Here is a 23,628-nt window from a genome sequence, read left to right on the forward strand (position 1 = left end):
TGACAGGATCAAAAGGATATAAGAGCCCACCTAAAGGGTTTCCAATGGCCAAAGTTGGAACAATTTGACCAAGAAAATAATGATAGTATTTGATTCTAAACTAGTGGAATAAAATAAATATCCATCAGTCCATACATACCAATATAAATAAATAAGTGAATGAATAAATACATAAATACTTCTGCCTTTCAGGAGAACTGTAATTAATAAATGCAGAAGAAATGAGGAAAATACAAAGTCATTGTTCAGTAGACAACACAATAATACTTGTTGCAGGCAAGATCTACTGGGAGTCCAAAATCACTGGGTGAAAGTTTGAGGTGAAAGAGGATGTTAGCATAGTCTCAGTGTATCTCCTCCAAGGTACCTATTAATCACAAAGGAAAAACATAGTAGGTTTACAGTGGAGAGACCTGACAGATGCCATCTCTTTTTTTTTTTTTTTTGGAGACAGAGTCTCACTCCATCGCCCAGGATGGCGTGCAGTGGTACCATCTTGCCTCACTACAATCTCTGCTTCCTGGGTTCAAGCAATTCTTCTGTCTCAGCCTCCTGAGTAGCTGTGATTACAGGCATGCACCACCATGCCCAGCTAATTATTTTGTATTTTTAATAGATTTGGGGTTTCACCGTGTTGGTCAGGCTGGTCTTGAACTCCTGATCTCAGGTGATCCACGCACCCCAGCCTCCCAAAGTGCTGACCCTGACTCTTCAAAAGGGTCAGGGTCATGGAAGGCAGAGTGTGAGACAATCTCTCAGATTGGAGAAGACTGACAAGTGGTAGCTAAATGCAGTATGGGATTCTGAATCAGATCCAACAGAAAAAAAAAAAAAAGACACAAGGGAGAAAACTCATAAAATTCAAATTAGGTCTGTAATTTAATAGTATTGTACCAGTGTGAATTAAGTTAATTTTCTGGTTTTGATCATTTAACTATGGCTGCATAATTATTAACATTAGGGAAAGCTGGGTGAAGTTTAGACATAAACTCTCTGCACTATTTTTGTAACTTTTCCATAAATCTAACGTTATTTAAAATTTTAAGTTTTATCTTTGAAGACCTTCGTTCGAGTCTGAGCTCTAGCACTTATTACCTCTGTAACCTTTCTGGGGCTCAGTTTTCTTCCTAAACAGGGAGTTAGGATGGTGACCCTTCGGCCCCTTCTGGAGAGCTATGGAGAGGTTCTCTTACCCACAATGTTTGCTTTCCTTTACTTCAGCAAGCTACACAGTCACTGATCAGCAGTTTTGGAAATTAAGAATCTTGAAAATAGTCATGAAATTTTATTTGCAGGTATTAATAATTTATCTCTGAGGTTCAACTTTCCACCTAAATGCAGAGTGATGCAGGCCTGGAGAACTATTCCCAGCTTGTTGAGTGTTAGAAGCTGCTTTAACAGATATTATGCCAACAGGAAACTCACCTAAAAGTCTTGTTGAAGAGTATTTAGACTAGAAGAAAACACAAAAATACCATATCATCTACTAAAGAGTAGTGGAATCATGAGTGGTCATTTTGTTTCAAAGTGGAATTATGAGTGGTCATTTTGTTTCAAAGTTTCCTTAATCTTAACCTTGTCTTTTTAGAATTAAAAATCTGTTTACCAAAAAAATGCTTGTACTTGGAATAGATAGACGCATTGTTGAAACTTACCAGCTCTCTAATCCTAGCAACCAGGAAGAATATCCTGGGAATGCTTTGGCAGTTAAAAAACAAATCAGCTTGGCAGTGATCACTTCCCTTGATACCCTCCCACACGCCCACATACACATTTCTCTTGACCACTACGGACATTCCAGGCTCTCTCCTTCCAACAGCATCTGCCTCCCTGTGAGAATTCTTCCATGGGGCCTTCATTCCTGCAGAAATACAGCATCTAATTAAAATAGAAATCTGAGTTCAGGGATGCAATACCTCAAACTAGCAGGGTTCTTTTCATTATGCTATCTAATTTCAGCAAGATTTTCTTTAGTCTTTAAAATCAGAAGGTCTCTTCCTCTTGGCCATTCTGCCTTTTTCTCTTATTTGAAAATTCTACTCATCAAGCTTCTTCTTCAGCACAACAAAGTGTCTTTAATACTTTACCTCTCCTTGTACAGTATTTGTTATAGGACATTTAATTAGGTTTTTTTTCTTTTTTTTTTTTCAAGTTTACTGGAAAATTTCTATGATCAAATCTTCAGAGAATTGAGCTGAGTGTGGTGGCTTAGGCCTGTAGTCCTAGCTGACTGGGAGGCTGGTACAGGAGGATTGCTTAAACCCAGGAATTCGAGGCTGCAGGGAGCTATGACCTACCACTGCATTCCACTCTGGGTGACAAAGTGAGACCTCATCTCCTAAAAAAAAAAAATTGTCCCAGCATGGTGGCTTATTCCTGCAATCTTAGTGTTTTGGGGAGCCGAGGTGGGAGGATCACTTAAGGCCAGGAGTTCAAGACCAGCCTGGTCAACATAGTGAGACCCTGTCTCTAAAAAATATAAAAAAATAAAAACAAAAATAAATATTGAGTAGAAATAATCCAGACTGGGTGCAGTGTCTCACGCCTGTAATCCCAGCACTCTGGGAGGCCAAGGCGGGCAGATCATGAGGGCAGGAGATGGAGACCATCCTGGCTAACACGGTGAAACCCCGTCTCTACGAAAAATACAACAGAAATTAGCCGGGAAAGGTGGCGGGTGCCTGTAGTACCAGCTACTCAGGAGGCTGAGGCAGGAAAATAGTGTCAACTTGGGAGGTGGAGCTTGCAGTGAGCCGAGATCACGCCACTGCACTCCAGCCTGGGCAACACAGCGAGACTCTGTCTCAAAAAAAGAAAAAGAAAGAAAAGAAATAATCCAGAAAACTCTCTGAGAGCCCATTTAGAATGGTTTGCTTTCAGAAGAACTAGCAAGACCTTTTTATGGCCTCACCCTGTGAAGTGCTCACACTCACGTGACTCAAGGAAAGCACATGCTCTCTGAATCATTCAGCATCATTACAGCAATAAGAGAATGACATGTGGGCAGTCATGGTGCTAAGTCATTGCCTGTTGGTACTGCACGACTCGTTTTAGTTGCCTGAAGCTCCACATAGTTGTTTAATGTCAGTCATTTTCTTGAAGGTTGCTCTTTTACCATCAGTCCCAGACTCTACCATGGAGTGGCTTTAATCATTGCCTGGATTAATCCAGATAGCTGATGTTTCACCCCTTTCAGCACCAAAACAAAAATATTTTCAAAACTGTTCTCTGTGGAATTTATCCTGTATTTATCCTTCCTCACATTTAAAATAGAGTATATTACATTTTATTTAACATTTCTGGAAGAATGCTATTATAAAATGTGATGCCCTTTGTCTAGAAAAATGTATAGCCATGTCTGATTTGTGTCTCAATTACTCTAGGCCCACACTCGTTTTTAATTCTTTTTTTTTTTTTTTTTTTTTTTTTGGAGACGGAGTCTCACTCTGTCGCCCAGGCTGGAGTGCAGTGGCCGGATCTCAGCTCACTGCAAGCTCCGCCTCCCAGGTCTACACCATTCTCCTGCCCCAGCCTCCCGAGTAGCTGGGACTACAGGCGCCCGCCACCTCGCCCGGCTAGTTTTTTGTATTTTTTAGTAGAGACGGGGTTTCACTGTGTTAGCCAGGATGGTCTCGATCTCCTGACCTCGTGATCCGCCCGTCTCGGCCTCCCAAAGTGCTGGGATTACAGGCTTGAGCCACCGCGCCCGGCCTTGTTTTTAATTCTTAGGTCATACTTTTAGTGGTTTTAGTTTTCACCTTCACTGTCAAGGTATCTCAAGGTATACTCACTATTACCAATGTGCCACATTGTACTTTTCAGCTACTTCTAATTTGATGTAGGCTTGAAAATGAAATATGTAAGATCATAAAATAACATGTAAAATAGGAGTCCTATAGGGAGGCATGTGTGATAACCTCTCTCATTAATAACATACATGAGCTTTGAGTATGATCCAGGAGAAGTGAAGGAAGCTAGAAAGAAAATAAAATGATTCATTGGACTTGATTCTTGAAACTCTTTTTTGAGCAGCCAACTTACAAAAGCATAAGATCATACTATTCTTTGAGATATATTTCATACACAATAAAAAGCACAGCTCTTCAGTTTACAGTTTAATGAGTTTTGACAAATGTATACACCTTTGTAACCCAAAGCAGGATACAGAGCATTTGCATCACCCCTGGAAGTTCCTTTGTGCCCTTTGATGCCAATGTCCACGCCCTACACACACACACCCAGAGGCAATAGTTGTTCTGATTTCCATAGCTATAGATTGGTTTACTTGGCTTTTAACTTTACATAGATAGAATCATACCATGGCCAGGAGTGGTGGCTCACGCCTGTAATCCCACCACTTTGGGATGCCAAGGCTGGCAGATCACAAGATCGGAAGTTCGAGAGCAGCCTGGCAAACATGGTGAACCCCCATGTCTACTAAAAACACAAAAATTAGCCGGGTGTGGTGGCGGGCACCTGTAATCCCAGCTACTTAGGAGGCTGAGGCAGGAGAATCGTTTCAACCCAGGAGGCGGAAGTTGCAGCGAGCGGAGATCGTGCCATTGCACTCCAACCTGGACCACAGGGAAAGACTCCATCTCAAAAAAAAAAAAAAAATCATACCATAAGCACTCTTCTATTAATATATTATCTGACTTCTTTTGTTCAATATATTATGTTGGAGGCTCACGTTGTTGCATGTATTCAAGGTTTGCTTGCTTTGCTGACTAATAGTATACTGTACAATATAGCACACTTTGTTTATCCATTCTTCTGCTGACAGAATTTGGGTTGTTTACAACTTGAGGCTATTAGGAATAAAGCCCTATGAATATTTAAGTACAAGTCTTTTTGTGGACGTATGCTTTTATTTCTCTTGGGTAAATACCTAAGAGTGGAATTTTTTTTTTTTTTTTTGAAACGGAGTCTCTCTCTGTCGCCCAGGCTGGAGTGCAGTGGCGCGATCTCGGCTCACTGCAAGCTTCGCTTTCCGGGTTCACGCCGTTCTTCTGCCTCAGCCTCCCGACTAGCTGGGACCACAGGTGCCTGCCACGACGCCTGGCTAATTTTTTTGTATTTTTAGTAGGGACAGGGTTTCACCGTGTTAACCAGGATGGTCTCAATCTCCTGACCTTGTGATCTGCCTGCCTCGGCCTCCCAGAGTGGTTTGATTACAGGCGTGAGCCATCGCGCCCAGCAGAGTGGAAGTTTTATTTAACGGGTCCAATCTTACTACTTTCTTTTCTTTTTTTTTTTTTTTTTTTGAGACGGAGTCTCGCTCTGTCGCCCAGTCTGCAGTGCAGTGGTGCGATCTCGGCTCACTGCAAGAGCTGAGTTCACGCCATTCTCCTGCCTCAGCCTCCCGAATAGTTCGGACTACAGGAGCCCACCATCACGCCCAGCTAATTTTTTGTATTTTTAGTAGAGACGGGGTTTCACTGTATTAGCCAGGATGGACTTGATCTCCTGACCTTGTGATCCACCCGATTCGGCCTCCCAAAGTGCTGGGATTAGAGGCCTGAGCCACCACGCCCAACTACTACTTGTTTTCATAATGACTCACATGCACAAAATAATTTCTTAAATGCTATTTATTGGCTTTTAACTTTTCTAACCTATAGACAAAACAACTGAAATGTAACCGTAATTATAGAAGAGACTAAACAGTGGAGAAAAGAGCATGGTAGGTAAGAGGAACAGCTTGTGCAAAGGCCCTGAGGAGGAAAAGCTTTGATGTATTGACGAACCTGAGACCATGTGACTAGAGTACAGTGTTTGAAAAGAATAGTGGTGGCCGGGCGCGGTGGCTCAAGCCTGTAATCCCAGCACTTTGGGAGGCCGAGATGGGCGGATCACGAGGCCAGGAAATCGAGAGACGATCCCGGCTAACACGGTGAAACCCCGTCTCTACTAAAAAATACAAAAAAACTAGCCGGGCGAGGTGGCGGGCGCCTGTAGTCCCAGCTACTCGGGAGGCTGAGGCAGGAGAACGGCGTAAACCCGGGAGGCGGAGCTTGCAGTGAGCTGAGATCCGGCCACTGCACTCCAGCCTGGGTGACAGAGCAAGACTCCGTCTCAAAAAAAAAAAAAAAAAAAAAAAAAAAAGAAAAGAATAGTGGTAGGTGATGAGAATGGCTGGAGTCCAGCTAAGAACAGCCTAATAAGCCACATTAAGCATGTGCACCTGATGAATAGTTTTAGGAAGTAGAGTCATACGGTTCATTGTTTTCTGTGGAGAGAATGCAAATATAAAAGGGGAAAGGGCTGGGCGCAGTAGCTAATGCCTGTAATCCCAACACTTTGGGAGGCTGAGGTGGGTGAATCACATGAGGTCAGGAGTTCGAGACCAGCCTGGCCAAACTGGTGAAACCTCGTCTCTACTAAAAATACAAAAATTAGGCCAGGCACAGTGGTGTGCAGTGGCCCCCGGCCTGTAATCCCAGCACTTTGGGAGGCCAAGGCAGGCGGATCATGAGGTCAGGAGATCAAGACAATCCTGGTCAACATGGTGAAACCCCGTCTCTACTAAAAATACAAAAATTAGCTGGGCGTAGTGGTGCATTCCTGTAATCCCACCTGCTCAGGAGACTGAACCAGGAGAATCACTTGAACCAGGGAGTTGGAGGTTGCAGTGAGCCGAGATCGCGCCACTGCACTCCAAACAGGGGACAGAGTGAGACTCCATCTAAAAACAAAATACAAAAATTAGCTGGGCATCGTGGCGAGTGCCTGTAATCTCACCTACTCAGGAGGCTGGGGCAGGAGAATCACTTGAACACGGGAGGTGGAGGTTGCAGTGAGCCGAGATTGCGCCATTGCTTTCTAACCTGAGTGACAGAGTGAGACAGCGTCAAGAAAAGAGAAGAGAAGGCCGGGCGCGGTGACTCATGCCTGTGGTCCCAGCACTTTGGGAGGCCGAGGGGGGCGGATCACGAGGTCAGGAGATCGAGACCATCCTGGCAAACATGGTGAAACCCCGTCTCTACTAAAAATACAAAAAAATTAGCCGGGGGTGGTGCCGGGCGCCTGTAGTCTCAGCTACGCGGGAGGCTGAGGCAGGAGAATGGGGTGAACCCGGGAGGCGGAGCTTGCAGTGAGCTGAGATCCGGCCACTGCACTCCAGCCTGGGCGACAGAGCGAGACTCTGTCTCAAAAAAAAAAAAAAAAAGAAAGAAAGAAAAGAAAAGAAGGGAGGGGAAGGGCGGGGAAAGGAAGGGAAGGGAACGGAAAAAAGGGGAACAGAAGAAGCTCCTGTAGTAAATCTTCAGAGAGAGGGACATGCCATTAGGCTAGAGATGAGAAGACCTGGGCAGATTGAAACATATTTTGGAAGTAGAATTTGAGCTTATGGCATCTACAAAAACAAATGAATTTTCATCTTAAAAAAAAAAGAACAAAAATTCAAGTTAATTACCAAGTGATAATTCTGAGGTCTTAATTTGTTATTTTTTGGGGGGGGGGGATGGGGCTGATGGTTTTCTGTGAGTTATTGAAAGGTCTTTCCAGGACAGCTAAAAGAAATTAGGCTAAGGAGAATTGGTAAATTTAAAAGCAAATAATGAGGTAGAAGAAGAGATTAAATCATTTTATTTTAAGTATTAAAGAGTCAGACCTAAAACAGAGACATGAGATGTCAATGAGTGATGCCTTACTGTAGCCAGTCTTATTAAGCTTTATTAGAAGGATGGGCTCAGAGACCTACTTCTCCAGGCTTCATATCTGCCTCTTTGATGAAGAAGAGAAACACTCAAGGCCTTTACTACACAGTGGCGTAGAGATGTTACTTCTCTAAAATATATTGCATAACAAGCTTATGCATGTGAAATAACTTTAAAACACATTCATTTCACTGGATTCATCCAGTTTGGGATCTAGCCAGTGGCAATACCAAGTGATACTTTCGGGAGACATAAATTATCCCTAAAATCTCCATCAGCCTCTTATCAAAGCTCCCAACTAAATACACAGTCTAAAGAATAAGATATGCTCTGTAAATGTAGCTTTGAGGCTTGTTTGCTAACCCTGTTGTATTGGTTTGCGGGGTTGCCATAACACAAAATACCACAGACTGGATTGTTTAAAACAACAGAAATTTGTTTCTCTCTCTTTCTCCCTCTCTGTCTCCCATTTTCATAGGACACATTATCTGGTAATTTAACAAGAAACAGAACATAGAAAGTAAAATTGTGAGACCTTTCGTATCTAAGAATATTGTGATTAATGGTTTAATTGGTATTGAATACTTCATTGGAAAACATTTTCTCCTACATTTTGAAAGAGTTGTTTCATTGTCTTATTTGACTTCAGAGTTGCAGATAAGAATTCTGATTCTGAATCTAAATCTCCCTGTTTTGAGCCTTTCCTCCTCAGCCCAACTCTGTATGATGTTTGCTACCAAATCCTGAACTCTCCCAGTGCAGTCTGGAACAAATTGGTTCCCTCTCCTTGGCATCCCTCTCCTCAGGCAGTTAGGTTTAGCTTTCTTAGGTTTAGGTTTCAACTTGCTAAGTCAATTACCATTCCTCTGTTCAGGGATGACCATGAAAATATTTAATTATAAGGAGGGCAGGAGCACAGAACAGACACTGCCTGTAAATAATCAATGGGGTTATGTGAGAGTGGAACAGTGAGTACTAATTGAGTATCTGCTCTGCTTCCAATTCATTCTGCATTCTGCATTCAATTTCTATTCTCTAACACTTTGATGACATCTCTCTTTTTTTTTTTTTTTTCTTTAACTGTTTTCTACTTTTCCCATTTTACTTGGGCTTGGGCATGCATGCCTTTTTGTATTCCTTTATTGTCATTTTTGCAGGGTTTCAGCAGGAGTAAAAATAAATGTGTGTATTTAAAAGCTATGTTTAGCAAAAAGTCTGTAAGATGCAAGATGTTCAATATCTACTATCACATTTAGTTTTTTTTTTTTTTGAGACAGCCTCTCGCTCCATCACCCAAGCTGGAGTGCAGTGGTGTGATCTTGGCTCACTGCAACATCCGCCTCCCAGGTTCATGTGATCCTCCTGTCTCCGACTCCCGAGTAGCTGGGACTACAGGCACCTGCCACCATGCCTGGCTAACTTTTTATATTTTTAGTAGAGATGGGGTTTCACCATGTTAGCCCAGGTGTCAGAAGTAATATTAGAAAAGAGTCCCAGGTGTTAGAAGTAATATTAGAAAAGAGCATCTCAGATAATTCAGAGGCAATATTGAGAACTAAACATGAGTGACTCTTCCCAGTACATAATGTCTAAAAATGGTGGATAAACTTCAAAAAGCACAGTTCTAAAAGCCAGATTGACTGGGATAAAGTAAAGCAAGTAATAAGGGAAAACCAGAATACCAATCTAAGGGATTACCAATGTTTGTTCTGATCTCCGCTGGCTGGGACATCTCAGGGATCCAGAAGACAAAGCCAAAAGACTGAGCAGGTGCAAGTCAGACTGGACTTCCATATAGTCAGGCTGAAGAGGACATTTCAGTGGATGAGGCAGGGCACCCACCACATTAATGGTAGTTGAAAATCTGTAAGAAGCCACACACCAGAGAGGCAGCTATAATACTGGGGTTAAGACTGTAGGCTGTGGAGGAAATTGCCTGGATTACAATTTAACCATTTTTAAATGTGCAATTCAGTGGCATTAAGTACATTCATATTGTCCTGCAACCATCCCCACCATCCATCTGCAAAACGTTTTCATCTTCCTGAATGAAACTCTTTACTCATTAAACATGAACTCCCAATTCTTCCCTTCCCAAACCCCTGACAACCACCTGTCTACTTCCTGTTTCTATAAATTTGGCTTTTCCAGGTACCTCATATGAGTGGAAGCATACAGTATTTGTCCTTTTGTGTCTGGCTTATTTCACTGAGCATATGTTCTTACAGTTGATCCATGTTGTAGCATGTGTCAGAACTTCCTTCCTTTCTAAGGCTTAATAATATTCCATTATATATATATATATATAATATTTTGTTTGTCCATTCATTTGTCGGTAGACATTAAGGTTATTTCCACCTGTAGCCTACAGTGAATAATGCTTCTAAAAATGTCAGTAAACAAATATCTATTTGAGTTCCTGCTTTCAATGCTTTTATATATATACATCCAGAAGTGGATCATATAGTAATTTTATGTTTAGTTTTTTGAGGGACTGCCATACTGTTTTCCCACACGGCTGCACCATTTACATTTCCATCAGCAATACACAAACGTTCCAACTTCTACATATCCTCACCAACACTTGTTGTTTTCTGTTTTTTGATACCAGCCATCCTAATTGGTGTGAAGAGGTGGCTCATTGTAGTTTTGATTTGTATTTCCCTAATGATTAAGGATGTTGAGAACCTTTTCAGGTGTTTTTATTGGCCATTTATCTATCTTCTTTGGAGAAACATATATTCAAGTTTCTTGCGCATTTTTGAATTGGATTGTTTGGCTTTTTGTTGTTGAATTCTCAGACTTCTTTATATATTCTGGATAATAATCCCTTATCAGATGTGTGATCTGCAAATATTTTCTCCCACTTCGTGGGTTGTCTTTTACTCTGCTGATAGTGTCCAGTGATGCACAAAAGTTTTTACTTTAGTCTAGGTTATAATCTTGACTCCACAATTTACTCATTGTGACCTTGGACCAGCGTTTTAACCTCTCTGGGTGTCAGTGTCCTCATCTGAAGACATCTATCTCACAAAGTGGATGTAAAGATTAAAAAATGATTGATAAGGGTGCCAAGACCATTCAATGGGGAAAGGACAATATCTTCAACAAGTGGTGTTGGGAAAACTGAATATCCACATGCAAAAGAATGAAGTTGGACCCTTACCTTTTATCATATACAAAAATTAACTGAAAATGAATCAGAGACCTAAACATAAGACCTAAACCTATAAAAACGATAAGAAGAAAACATAGGGGAAAAGCTGTATGACCCTGGATTTGGCAATGATTTCCTGGATGTGATACCAAAAGTGCAGGCAAGAAAAGTAAAAATGAATAAATCAAACTATGTAAAATGAAAACTACTGTGCATTCAAGGACCTGATTAACAGACTTGTAAGGAGCTTACAGAATGGAAGAAAATATTTGCAAAACATATATTTAATAAAAGGTTATATCTAGAATACATAAAGAATTACAACTCAACAATATAAAACCAGATAATTCAAATTAAAAACGGGCAAAGGGCTTGAATAGACATTTCCCCAAAGAAGATATACATAAATGCCCCACAAGCACATGAAAAACTCCTCAACATAACTAATCATTAGGGAAATCCAAACCAAAACCACAGTAAGATATTACCTCACACCCATTAGGATGGCTACTATGGTATAATAAAAAATAAATATTTGGTCTTTGCCACTGGTTCCTGGCACAAAGTTCCTAAAACTCTTGGAATTTACTGTCTTGTATGCTAATGAGATGACTCAAAGCAGGGGCCCCTAGACACCTTCAGGTTGGGGGTCAGTCACTAGAAAATCCAACCAGGGGATTACATCATTAAAACTTCAGCCACTCCCATTACCTCCACTCCTTTTCCCTCCCTAGTCTCTGGAGTAGGGGGAGGGACCTGAGATTAAACTTAATTACCAATGGCCAATGATTTAATAAATCTTTCCTACATAATGAAACCAATCAAACCCCTAAAGGATGAGGTTCAGAGAGCTTCTGGGTTGGTGAACACATCGAGGTGCTGGGAGAGTGGTGTGCCCAGAAGGCACATGGAAGCTCCGTCCCATCACCCCCAACCGCCACCCAGTACCTTGCCTTTTGCATCTCTTCCATTTGGCTGTTCCTGGGTTGAATGAATCCTTTATAAGAAACAGCTAAATGTTTAGTAAAGTGTTTTCCTAAGTTCTGTGAGCCATTCCAGTGAATTATCAAGCCTGAGGAGTTGCGGAAACTCCAAATTTATAGCTGGTCAGTCAGAAATATTGGTGACCCCTGCGACTTTCAACCAAAGTGGGGACAGTCTAATAGGAAGGAGTCCTTAATCTATGAGGTCTGTGCTAACCTCAGAAGTTCATATCAGAACCGAACTGAATTACTGGACACCCAGTTGATGCCAGAGAATTGGTTGAATTGGTTGTTGGTGTGGAAAACACTCCGTGTATTTGGAATCAGGAAAAACCTCTCAGCTACTATTAAGAAATGAAAACAAAAACAGAAAATAAAAAAGTGTTAGTGAGAATGCAGAGAAATTGGAAGGCCTATACATTGCTGGTAGAAATGTACAATGGTGCAGACATTATGGAAAACAGTATAGCAGGTCCTCAAAAAATTAAACATAGAATTACCATGCGATCCAGCAACTCTACTTCTGAGTAGATATTCAAAAGAACTGAAAGCAGGATCTTGAAGAGGGATTTGCACACCCATGTTCATAGCAGCATTATTCACAATAGCCAAGTGGTAAAAGCAACCTATTGTCTATCAATGGATAAACAAAATGGTGCATGCGTGCAGTGCGTGTGTGTGTGTGTGTATGTGTGTGTGTATTCATATATATATGAAATAGGCCAGTCACGAAAGGACAAATACTGTATGATTCCACTTATGTGAGGTATAATGAGTAGTCAAATGCATAGAGACAGAAAGTAGAATGGTGGTTGCCAGGGGCTAAGAACAGGAATGGAGGAATTAATTGATATGGAGTTTCAGTTTGGAAGGATGAAATATTCTGGCAACTGGCTGTACAACGTGACTGTACTTAAGGCCACTGAACTTGTACCCTTAGAAATGGTTAAGATGAGCCGGGCGTGGTGGCTCACGCCTGTAATCCCAGCACCTTGGGAGGCCAAGGTGGGTGGATCACCTGAGGTCAGGAGTTTGAGACCAGCCTGGCCGATATGGTGAAACCCCGTGTCTATCAAAAATACAAAAATTAGCAGGGTGTGGTGGTGGGAGGCTGAGGCAGAATTGCTACTTGGGAGGCTGAGGCAGAATTGCTGGAACCCGGGAGGTGGAGGTTGCAGTGAGTAGAGATCATGTAATTGCTCTCAAGCCCAAGTCAACAACAGCGAGACTCCATCTCAAAACAAAAAAAAGAAATGGTTAAGATGGTAACTTTCATATTATGTATTTTTTACCACAATAAAAAAAGATTAAATTATGAAATTCACATGAAGTATCTTCACCAGTGCCTCACACATGGTAATGCCCCAATGCTTGTTAGCTGGCATTATTTATACCAGTGGCCTAATGTAGATGCCAGGCAGACCAGTGTCTTTGGAGTTAACCTTTCAATGCCCACAGGATAACCATTTATCTTTAATATTTAGAAATAAAAATAGTGGTCCTGAGTTCTTGTACAAACACTGGCTACTTGTTTCTTTAACATCGTAGAATACCTTAAATGTAAGTAGTATATGGACTTGCAGATACTTCTGCATAGATCTGCCATTCTACAGGTTGATTTCAAGGCCCAGCTGATTCCAGCTGGATCTTGTCACCCTTCTTGTCCTCTGTTAGCATGTCCTATCATCGACACACCACCACCAACTGTAGCAAAACCATCTCAGGATGGCTGCTAGCCCATCCAAAATTTACAATCATCCCCTAGCCTTGCCGTTGGTTTTACCAGCCTTGCTTTTTCAATACTGCCAGACATAAGCTTTACCAAGTCTGTATAACTTCAACAAAAAAGAAGCAAACAGCTATTGAGTTTAATAGTCACTATACCCTCTTGAACTCTAGAACATAAACGAATTTTCTATAAGCAAATTGTACTAAAATTTGTTTTTAAATAGGGTCAGGGGATGTCTCCTGCTTCACATGAGTAGTCTTACAAGGTGGGTCCTGAAACTTAAGCTAACTAATAGAACTTTAGCACTATACATTTGTCCTGCCTTATATCCATTAATTATGCACCAGTGTCACAGGGTGGAAAGGAATACCAAAACTAAAAAGGTGTTAGGAATCTGGAGCAACTTTTTTCTTTTTCAAAAGTTTCCTTTATTCTTCAATCACATGTTAAATATATGGAGACTAAGTTAAAATTACTCGCTAATGTCTATCCTCTTTTTATTCATACAACTTTCAACAATCATTACTTGTGAATATCACCTTATGAATCCTCATAATCAATTGGTTTTTAAAAAGCTAGATCAAAAAAAACCCCACTCTTGTTGTAATGTTATTTTTAAAACTGTGGGCAGGGACCCCATAGCAATTTCTCGATTCCTGTATTATTTTAGAAGGATTTTTTTCTATACTACCTCGGACTTAAAATTTAAATTTTTTTTCCCTTGAGATACAAAAATCGAAGTTCAATATAATAAATGACGGGTCTGTGTTGCTGACTGAGACCACAGCATGAAAGCAACAGAATTGCCTTGCACTTTTTTCATAATGGATGACTCAAGAAAAGCCAAAGTCCAATCTATGTAAAACTTTGCTCTGCTTTGATTTGCTTGAACAAGAAGTTCCAATTGGAAAGCATTTGCTAGGAGGATGAGAACATCTGGATTCTGCGATGGTAGAGTAGAAACAGATGGTGGCTTTGTGGAAGGGGGGCTGTGACTTTTCTGCTGAAAACTGCATAGCCCATGGTTTTTCTCTTGTTTTTCTAATAAACAAAGCCTGTCTCCATCTAATTAGCTTCAAAAAATAATTTACAGTTCCAGAGCTCTCCAAAAGAATTGAACATTTGTATAATGGGATGCTTATATCAAAAAAATGATGAATGTCAATGAAAATACCAATAAAGATTACATCATTGACTTTTAAGCAGAAATATTTCATTGAATTTTAAATGCAGGATAGAACTTAATTTACTGTCTACAACCTCTCCTCCTCTCCACCCTCCATGAAATAAAAGGCAAATGGCTACAACATAGCTTATGTATATGTAAACTTTGGTGTTGGACTGCCTGGGTTCAAATCTTGGTTCAAACATTCCTTAACTTGGGCAAAAAAGTTATTTAACTTCTTTGTACCTCACTTTCTTTATCTGTAAATGAGAATAATACCTTATAGAGTGGATGTGAGAATTAAGTGAGTTAATTTAATACATGTAAGAATTAAGACAATGTCAGCATATAGTAGGCACTCAATAAATGTCACTTAATTTTATTTTATTATAATCTTGCAGCAGACCTTTTTTAGGCTGCTCAATTAGAAATTATGGATTTGTGGCTGGACGCAGTGGCTCATGCCTGTAATCTCAGCATTTTGGGAGGCCAAGACAAGTGGACCACTTGAGGCCAGGAGTTCAAGACCAGCCTGGCCAACATAGTGAAACCATGTCTCTACTAAAAATACAAAAATTAGCCGGGCCTTGTGGCAGGCACCTGTAATCCCAGCTACTTGGGAGGCTGAGGCATGATAATTGCTGGAATGCAGGAGGTGGAGGTTACAGTGAGCCAAGATCATGCCACTGCACTCCAGCCTGGGCAACAGAGTGAAACTCTGTCTCAAAAAAAAAAAAAAAAAAAAAAAGAAGGAAAGAAAAGAAAAGAAATTATGGACCGGGTGCAGTGGCACACGCCTGTAATCCCAGCACTCTGAGAGGCCAAGGCGGGCGGATCATGAGGTGAGGAGATCAAGACCATCCTGGCAAGCACGGTGAAACCCTGTCTCTACTAAAAATACAAAAAAAAAATTAGCGGGGCGTGGTGGTGGGCACCTGTAGTCCCAGCTACTAAGGAGGCTGAGGCAGGAGAATGGCATGAAACCGGGAGGCAGAGGTTGCAGTGAGCAGAGATGGTGCCACTGCACTCCAGCCTGGGAGACAGAGCAAGACTCCGTCTCAAAAAAAAAAAAAAAAAAGAAATTATGAACTTGCTGTCTTCCTCTCCCCTCCTTTCCTATCACTCTCTCTTTTTTTTTTGAGACAGGGTCTCATTCTGTCACCCAGGCTGGAGTTAGTGCAGTGGCACGATCACAGCTCACAGCAGCCTCGCCCTCCCGGGCTCAGGCGATCCTCCCACCTCAGCCTCCTGAGTAGCTGGGACTACAGGCATACTCCACCATGCCCAGCTAATTTTTGTGTTTTTTGTAGAAACAAGATCTCACCATGTTGCCTAGGCTGGCCTCAAGCGATATGCCTGCCTCGGCCTCCCCAAGTGCTAGGATTACAGGCGTACCTTCTTTCAGTGCCCAATACAGTAGAAAATCATGTGTTACCTCGTGAAGCAATGAATAGAACAAGGAGCCGAGATCAGGAGATGGATGAGTCCCTGCTTGGGTACCCTTGAGTAAGTTCTTACTCTTTGAGCCTCCCATAGTTGTGCAAATTCTGTGAAGTGCCATACATCTACACACCTAGGCTGGTACATAGAATGCACAAAATCAACAATTCTTTTTTTATTTTTTATTTTTTCAGACGGAGTCTTGCTGTTGTCAGCCTAGGCTGGAGTGCCGTGGTGAGCTCTCGGCTCACGGCAACCTCCGCCTCCCGGGTTCCAGCAATTCTCCTGCCTCAGCCTCCTGAGTAGCTGAGATTACAGGCGCCCAGCACCATGCCTGGCTAATTTTTTTGTTGTTGTTGTTTTGTTTGTTTGTTTGTTTTTTCTGAAGCAGAGTCTGGCTCTGTCGCCCAGGCTAGAGTGCAGTGGCGCGATCTCGGCTCACTGCAAGCTCCGCCTCCCGGGTTCACGCCATTCTCCTACCTCAGCCTCCCGAGTAGCTGGGACTACGGGTGCCCGCCACCACACCCAGCTAATTTATTTTTTTATTATTTTTTATTTTTTTTAGTACAGACGGGGTTTCACCGTGTTAGCCAGGATGGTCGCCATCTCCTGACCTCGTGCTCTGCCCGCCTCAGCCTCCTAAAGTGCTGGGATTACAGGCGTGAGCTGCGTATAATTACAGGCAGACCACTCCGGGCCAACAATTCTTAATGAAAATACGCCTATCTGTAAGGGGCCCTGGACACTCGTCATGAGCCCTTCTTTTTTAAGTCTTTCACAGATCGTAGCAGTAAACAAATCTTTAAAACAAATTTTAAAGAAACACGCCCATCAACTCTGAAAGCTTCCTTAAACCTATTTTGAAGACTAAATTGTAACTTTAGACCAGTTTGCCATCCAAAGGTTTCTCTTTCTAGTTTCAGTTTCCTTTAAGGCAGGAAGAAGTTTCAGGAGATTCACAGGTTATGTAAATGAGTAAAGCAAGATAATAGGGAGTGTTAGAAACTCTGGAAAACTGGATTGTATTGGCCCCGACAAAAACTAATTCAAAATAAAATGTTTTCTCCAAAATTAACCTGTGGGCCTGAGTCAGTGCTCAGGTAACCAGGCATCAGCCTTTGTTTTTCAAAAAGTTAGTATAGCTGAATGAAGTTTACATTAACTGGTATCCACAGCTGTTTTATGCAGCTCTTTGCTCAACTTCTCTTACTAAATTCCTAGATGTTTATTCAGAATTGACCTCTCTCCTGCTTCATCATCTCACCACCGTACTAACAGCATACATAGCCGGCTCCTGTCAGCAGAAAGGTACTATTAAGGGATATGGCTAGCTGCTCTTAGGAACTCTTTAAAGCTACAGAGGAACTGCAGTCACGCAACATTCATCCAACAGGTATTTACAGAGCACCTACTCTGAGCATAACAAACATATCACAAAGGCATCTAGGGCAGGTTTTTCCATTTGTCCACCCCTATTTTATCAAAAGGATTTGGACTTAGCAGATCAAGGCATCAGTTTCCTTTCTCAGTCCTTTGGATAAACTGGTGCCTTTCATTTACCAGGAGCAAAACATTTTTTCCCTGTTATTTATAACTAAAATCACAGCAAATCTACTTCTCATCTTGTGTTTCTGAAATTGCTATGAAGGTATTTTGAACACTATACAAGTCAGTTCAGCCGATACATATGGAGTGCAGGTACTCTACTCAACCATATGTGGAGAGTCAAAAGGCCTTTGGCCCTTACGGAGTTTAGGATCTAAAATGACCACTTACGGCCAGGCGTGGTGGCTCATGCCTATAATCCCAGAACTTTGGAAGGCTGAGGCAGGAGGATTGCTTGAGCCCAGGAGTTTGTCAACAGCCCGGACAACATAGTGAGATTTCATTGCTACTAAAACTTTAAAAATTACCCAGACATGGTGGCGCATGCCTGTAGTCAGGGGTCTGAGGCAGGAGGACTGCGTGAGCCCAGTAGTTCAAGGTTGCAGTGAGCTATGGTCAAACCACTACATTCCAGGATGCATGACAGAGTGAGACCCTAAAAAATATAAAAATAAAAATAATAAAATGACTGCCTACAACTCCGGTACACATTAAATGAATATACAAAATTATAATTGCATAAAATACACAGAGCTTATTTTAGGATGGTAAAGCTTACAAATTGGCTGCCAAAACAGAGTATGGCTGATGCTTTAGTTCCACTTTTCTGTTTAATCTCAGAACTCAGGTTATTCCGCTCCTCATTTTAGTTAAGGAAACTGAAGTCTGAAGGATTAAATGCCTCACAAAGTCCATAGAGGCCAAGAGACAATAACTCGGGCCTCTTGGTGGGTGACAAGCCACACTCTGCCACCACACTTAGGTGGCATCTCCCTTTCTGCACTGAATAGCAACCGCCCAATGCTGGACCACTGAGAAAGTATCTTAGGAACATTTTAAATGAGAATTTCATGTTAAATGTGAGGTGATGATGAAGAGTAGTATTTTTATTGTTCAACTTAATATACCGGAATAAACATTCTGTGCCAAGAAAAAAATTCAAAAAGATGGTTAGGATGAAGTTTATTCCCTCCTGGGGCTCACAGATGCTTCAGGAAGATAGACATATGAAAAGCAATTCCTGCCAATGCAATCAGTGCTGTAAATGAAGTACTTGTAGGAGAGGACGCAGAGGAATCTTCTGTTTCTGCCTGGGGATATCAGGGAAGACCTGAGTAGGAGTCACCAGATAGACAAAGCATGGAAGAGCATCTGTGCATTGGGAAAAGCACGTACAAAGTACACTGGGAACAGCAATGTACAAAGGACATAAGAACGAGTGTGGCTTCTTTAAAGAATTACAAGTCGTCCATACCACACGCAGAATATTTGCGTCAGGGTAGAGGATGTGACAGATTTTGAAGGGCCTTCCATACTGTGCCAAGAAGTTTGGATGATTTCTGCAGACAGCTAAGAATCACAAAAAGGGGAACTCTTTAAGGGGAGAAACATGAGCAGTTTGGCATTTTTAAATGAATGCTCTGGCTGCCACGTGTGGGATGAATTAGAGGGAGGCAAGACAGAAGCAAGGGAATTTTAGAGAGTGAGTGAAACAGGACAAGCTAGAAATGATAAGATGGTGCAGTGGGCAGAGAGCGAGCCGGGATAACATGGGCAGCTTGGTGTCCTACTGCTTCAGAGTGCTGGTGAGAGCAAGGAGTTCAAGGTGACTCTTGAGTTTCTGATTTGGGGAATCAGTTGTGTGTTGGTTCTTAACCTAAATACAGAGCAGTCTGGGGAGAAAACAATGTGTTGGGATTTAAGATGGGAGGGGCCATTTCAATGATGGAAGGAGCACAGTCAAGAGCTGGAAATACATGCTTGAGAATTTTCACCTTGTGCATGGTATTCAAATCCCCGAGTGTAGAGAAGCTTGTCTGGAAAAGCGTAGCATAGGAAGAGAAAGAGAACAAGGACAACACCAGAATGGCCAATATTTAAGAGTAACAAGAAAAGAAGCTGGCAAAGGGAAATAAGAAAGTGGTATGAAAACAGGAGGAAACCCAAGAGAGAGTGTGGTCATGGAAGCACATGGAAGCAAGTGTCAAGTGTCCCTGAGAAGTCAAGGAGGACATGGAAAAGGACACAATGAATGTGGAGATAAGAAAATACATTTATTTGTTCAAGTCAGTGAATATGCATGAAGCACCCATTAGGTGCATCTCCTATTCAAGGCACTGGGATAAAGCAGTGAACAAAATAAGAAATAAAAATCTCGGCCAGGCACGGTGGCTCACGCCTGTAATCCCAGCACTTTGGGAGGCCGAGGTGGGCAGATCACGAGTTCAAGAGATCGAGACCATGCTGGCTAACACGGTGAAACCACGTCTTTACTAATACAAAAAATTAGCCGGGCGTGGTGGCGGGCACCTGTAGTCCCAGCTACTCAGGAGGCTGAGGCAGGAAAATGGTGTGAACCCGGGAGGCGGAGCTTGCAGTGAACAGAGATCATGCCACTGCACTCCAGCCTGGACGACAGAGCAAGACTCTGTCTCAAAAAAAAAAAAAAAAAAAAGGAAAATCCCTGCCCTCTAGGATTACATTCTAGCAGGGAACACAGACAATAAGCAAATAAATATGTGAAGATTTAATGTATTGAATAAGTGCTCTGAAGAAAACTAAATCAGGTAAGGAGGATATGGAATTGGGGTTGGGAGAGGTATGAATCCAATGTAATACAGTGATGAAAGGTTTCAGTGAGCAAGTCCAAATTAAACTGATTTTTCTGGAATGTGTTTCAATCTAGGGAAACCAAAAGCTAGACTGCAATTAATTGAAGAGTGAATGGAAAAGAAGAAGAAAATTGCCAATAAAAGGGGAGCAATGGAGTAAATAACTTCTCCAGAAGCTTGATGCTAAAGGGAAAGCATGAGTTCCTAAGCACAGGTAGAAGAGGTAAAGAAAAAGTAGTAAAAAACGGCTTAGAAACAGATAGGTGTGTAGGTTGGAGGATAGAAAGCCAGGCTGTCAAGTTGCACAGTCTCTCAGGGGCCATCTTTCACCCTGGTCTGTGAGAACGTTGCTCCCTAGAGTTGTGAAACAGATGTTACCAACTCACCCCCTACACTAACTCCATCTTTGCTATAAATTGGAAAGAAAGAACATCTATTCTCAATAGAGCAAGTACAGGCATATCATGGTGGTTTTGACTGGTTGGGATAAGACAATAAACAAAACGTAGGTAGAATTTATCGAAAGAGCTAATGTCACAGTGGAAAGGGAAGTTGAATCTAGGAACAAACAAAATATTGGCGCCATAGCATTGGAAGCTCAGAGGATGGTGGACCACTCATGGGGCCCTTTACTTACACGGTCTCATTTAGTGTTATCAAGAGTCCTGCAAGAGGATATTACTTTTTTGTAAATGAGAAAACTGAAGTCCACAGTGGTGAAGTAACATGCACAAACTCATGCAGCTGGGAAGTGATAGAGCCAAGATTCCAAAGACAATGAACTTTCCCCTGTAGCATGCGGCTTGACATACAAAAAAGAATAGGATATATGCTCCCTGCTCTCAGAGCTCACACACTATTGGGGGAAAAGACATATAAATAACTGTAAAACAATGAGATGAATGGGAAACTGGTTTATGAGCCAAGTACTATGGGAATATAGGCTTGTAAATCCATTCTCTCAGGCAGCTGTATATTTACCGTAGACAGGGAAGGAGAATAAGAACAACCAACGTAAGATAGTAATACATTTCCATGATGATACAATGAATATCCTTCATTTCCATCTTATTTTTAAATAGGTATTCATAATTTACCATTTAGAACAAACAATTTCTTAAGTTCATGAGGTTATTATGACCCTTATTTGCAGATTTTTTTAAATAGAGAGTTTAAGATTCATGCACTTAAAGTAAATTGCTTCAAGATTCCAGTATTGTTATATTTCATGTAAGGAATGGGGGGAAATAAGAATATAAATATAAACATATAAATATATAGCTTAATTTTGCATAAATGTATACTGGAAGGTCAAATAAAAAACCTCTGGGGTAAGAGTTTGGGGAATGGGGTAAAAGAGATAGGAATGGAAGCAAGACTTTTCTGAATATATCTTTTTATAGACATTTTCTTTTTAATCCATGTAACTATTTTACATATTTAAAGAAAAACCAATGCCGGGCATGATGGCTCACACCTGTAATTCCAGCACTTTGGGAGGCCAAGGCAGGTGGATCACGAGGTTAGGAGTTCGAGATCAGCCTGGCCAACATAGTGAAACCCCACCTCTACTAAAAATACAAAAAATTAGCCCGGCATGGTGGCACATGCCTGTAATCCCAGCTACTCGGGAGGTTGAGGCAGGAGAATCCCTTGAACCCAGGAGGCAGAGGTTGAAGTGAGCCGATATCACTCCATTGCACTCCAGCCCAGATGACAGTGCGAGAGTCCATGTCAAAAAAAAGAAAAGAAAAACCAAGCAAACACTAAAATTAAAAACAGACTGAAATGAATTACCCAAACTCTGTATTGAATTGGTAATATAGCCACACAGAGACAAGAATTTTGAATGAATTTTGAACACTGTATAAGATATACATCTTACCACTGTATATTCTAAGGACAAAAAGAATTTCAAAGACATATCGAACTTCATACTGTATCTTATTTTTAGCAGTAAATATAGCACTTTGATTTTGTGGCTATTTTGTGTATTTTTAGGAGAAAGCAAATATTTTGATATTATTAGAAACCAAGGTGGTCAGTATGAGAAAAAGTGTTCAAATATCAAATTATAGAAGCTAATATATAATGTTAAAATCTGACTTGATCTGTGCATGAAAAAACACAATCAACAGAGTTAAAAGGCAATGCACAGAATGAGAAAAAATATCTGTAAATCAAGCATCTGACAAGGGATTAATATACAAACATATAATGAACTCCTACAGCTCAATTAAAAACAACTCAATTTTTTTTAATGAGCAAAAGATCTAAAAAGACATTGCCCCATAGAAGATATACACATGCCCACAAGCACTTCACTAATGATTAGGGAAATACAAACCAAAAACACAATGAGGTTGGGTGCGGTGGCTCACACCTGTAATCCTAGCATTTTGGGAGGCTGAGGAGGGTGGATCATGACGTCAGGAGATCGAGACCATCCTGGCTAACATGGTGAAACCTCGTCTCTATTAAAAATACAAAAAAGTAGCCAGGCATGGTGGCACGTGCCTGTAGTCCCAGCTACTCGGGAGGTTGAATCAGGAGAATCGCTTGAACCCAGGAGGTGGAGGTTGCAGTGAGCCAAGATCACGCCACTGCACTCCAGTCTGGGCGACAGAGTAAACCGTCTTGTACACTGTTGGTGGGAATGTACCATGGTGTCATGCTGTGAAAATCAGCATGGTGGTGCCTAAAAAAACTAAGAATAGAAATAACCATATGATCCAGTAATTCTACTTCTGGGCATATAGCCAAAAGAATTGAAAGCAGGATCTCAAAGAAATATTCGTACAGCCATGTTCATAGCAGCATTATTCACAATAGCCAAGAGATGGAAGCATTACCAATGTTTAATGATAAATGAATGGATAAGAAAAATGTGGCATATTTGCAACATACAATATGTATGTTGTAAATATACAATGGAATATTATTCATCCTTAGAAATAAAGGACATTCTGACACATGGTACAACATGAATGAACCTTGAGGACATCAAGCTAAGTGAAATAAACCAGTCACAAAAAGACAAATACTGTGTGATTTCTCTCATGTGAGGTTCCCTAAAGTGTTCAAATTCCTAGAAACAGAAAGCCAGAATAGTGGTTGCCAGGAGCTGGAGGGAGAGGGAGATGGGGAGGTGTTGGTTAATGGGTACAGAGTTTCAGTTTTGCAAGATGAAAACGTTTCGGAGATGGGTTCCACAACAATGTGAATATACTTAACACTACTGAACTCTACAATTAACAATGGTACATTTTATGTGCTCTT

At 41.3% G+C, this 23,628-nt stretch overlaps 1 long non-coding RNA gene across 1 annotated transcript in view; it reads right to left on the minus strand.

Annotated features, from left to right (window-relative positions):
- Positions 1-428: 428 nt before the first annotated feature.
- The window catches only part of LOC114673575 (uncharacterized), a 33,863-nt gene continuing 10,663 nt past the window's right edge, over positions 429-23,628 (minus strand). The window contains exons 4-5 of the long non-coding RNA XR_013407655.1: positions 9,357-9,522; positions 429-1,861 (exon numbers count right to left, since the gene is read on the minus strand). This is a non-coding gene — a long non-coding RNA (uncharacterized LOC114673575). The remainder of the gene's footprint in view (positions 1,862-9,356; positions 9,523-23,628) is intronic.

This window comes from Macaca mulatta, chromosome 17, assembly GCF_049350105.2.
Source record: "Macaca mulatta isolate MMU2019108-1 chromosome 17, T2T-MMU8v2.0, whole genome shotgun sequence".
Lineage (NCBI taxonomy): Eukaryota > Metazoa > Chordata > Mammalia > Primates > Cercopithecidae > Macaca > Macaca mulatta.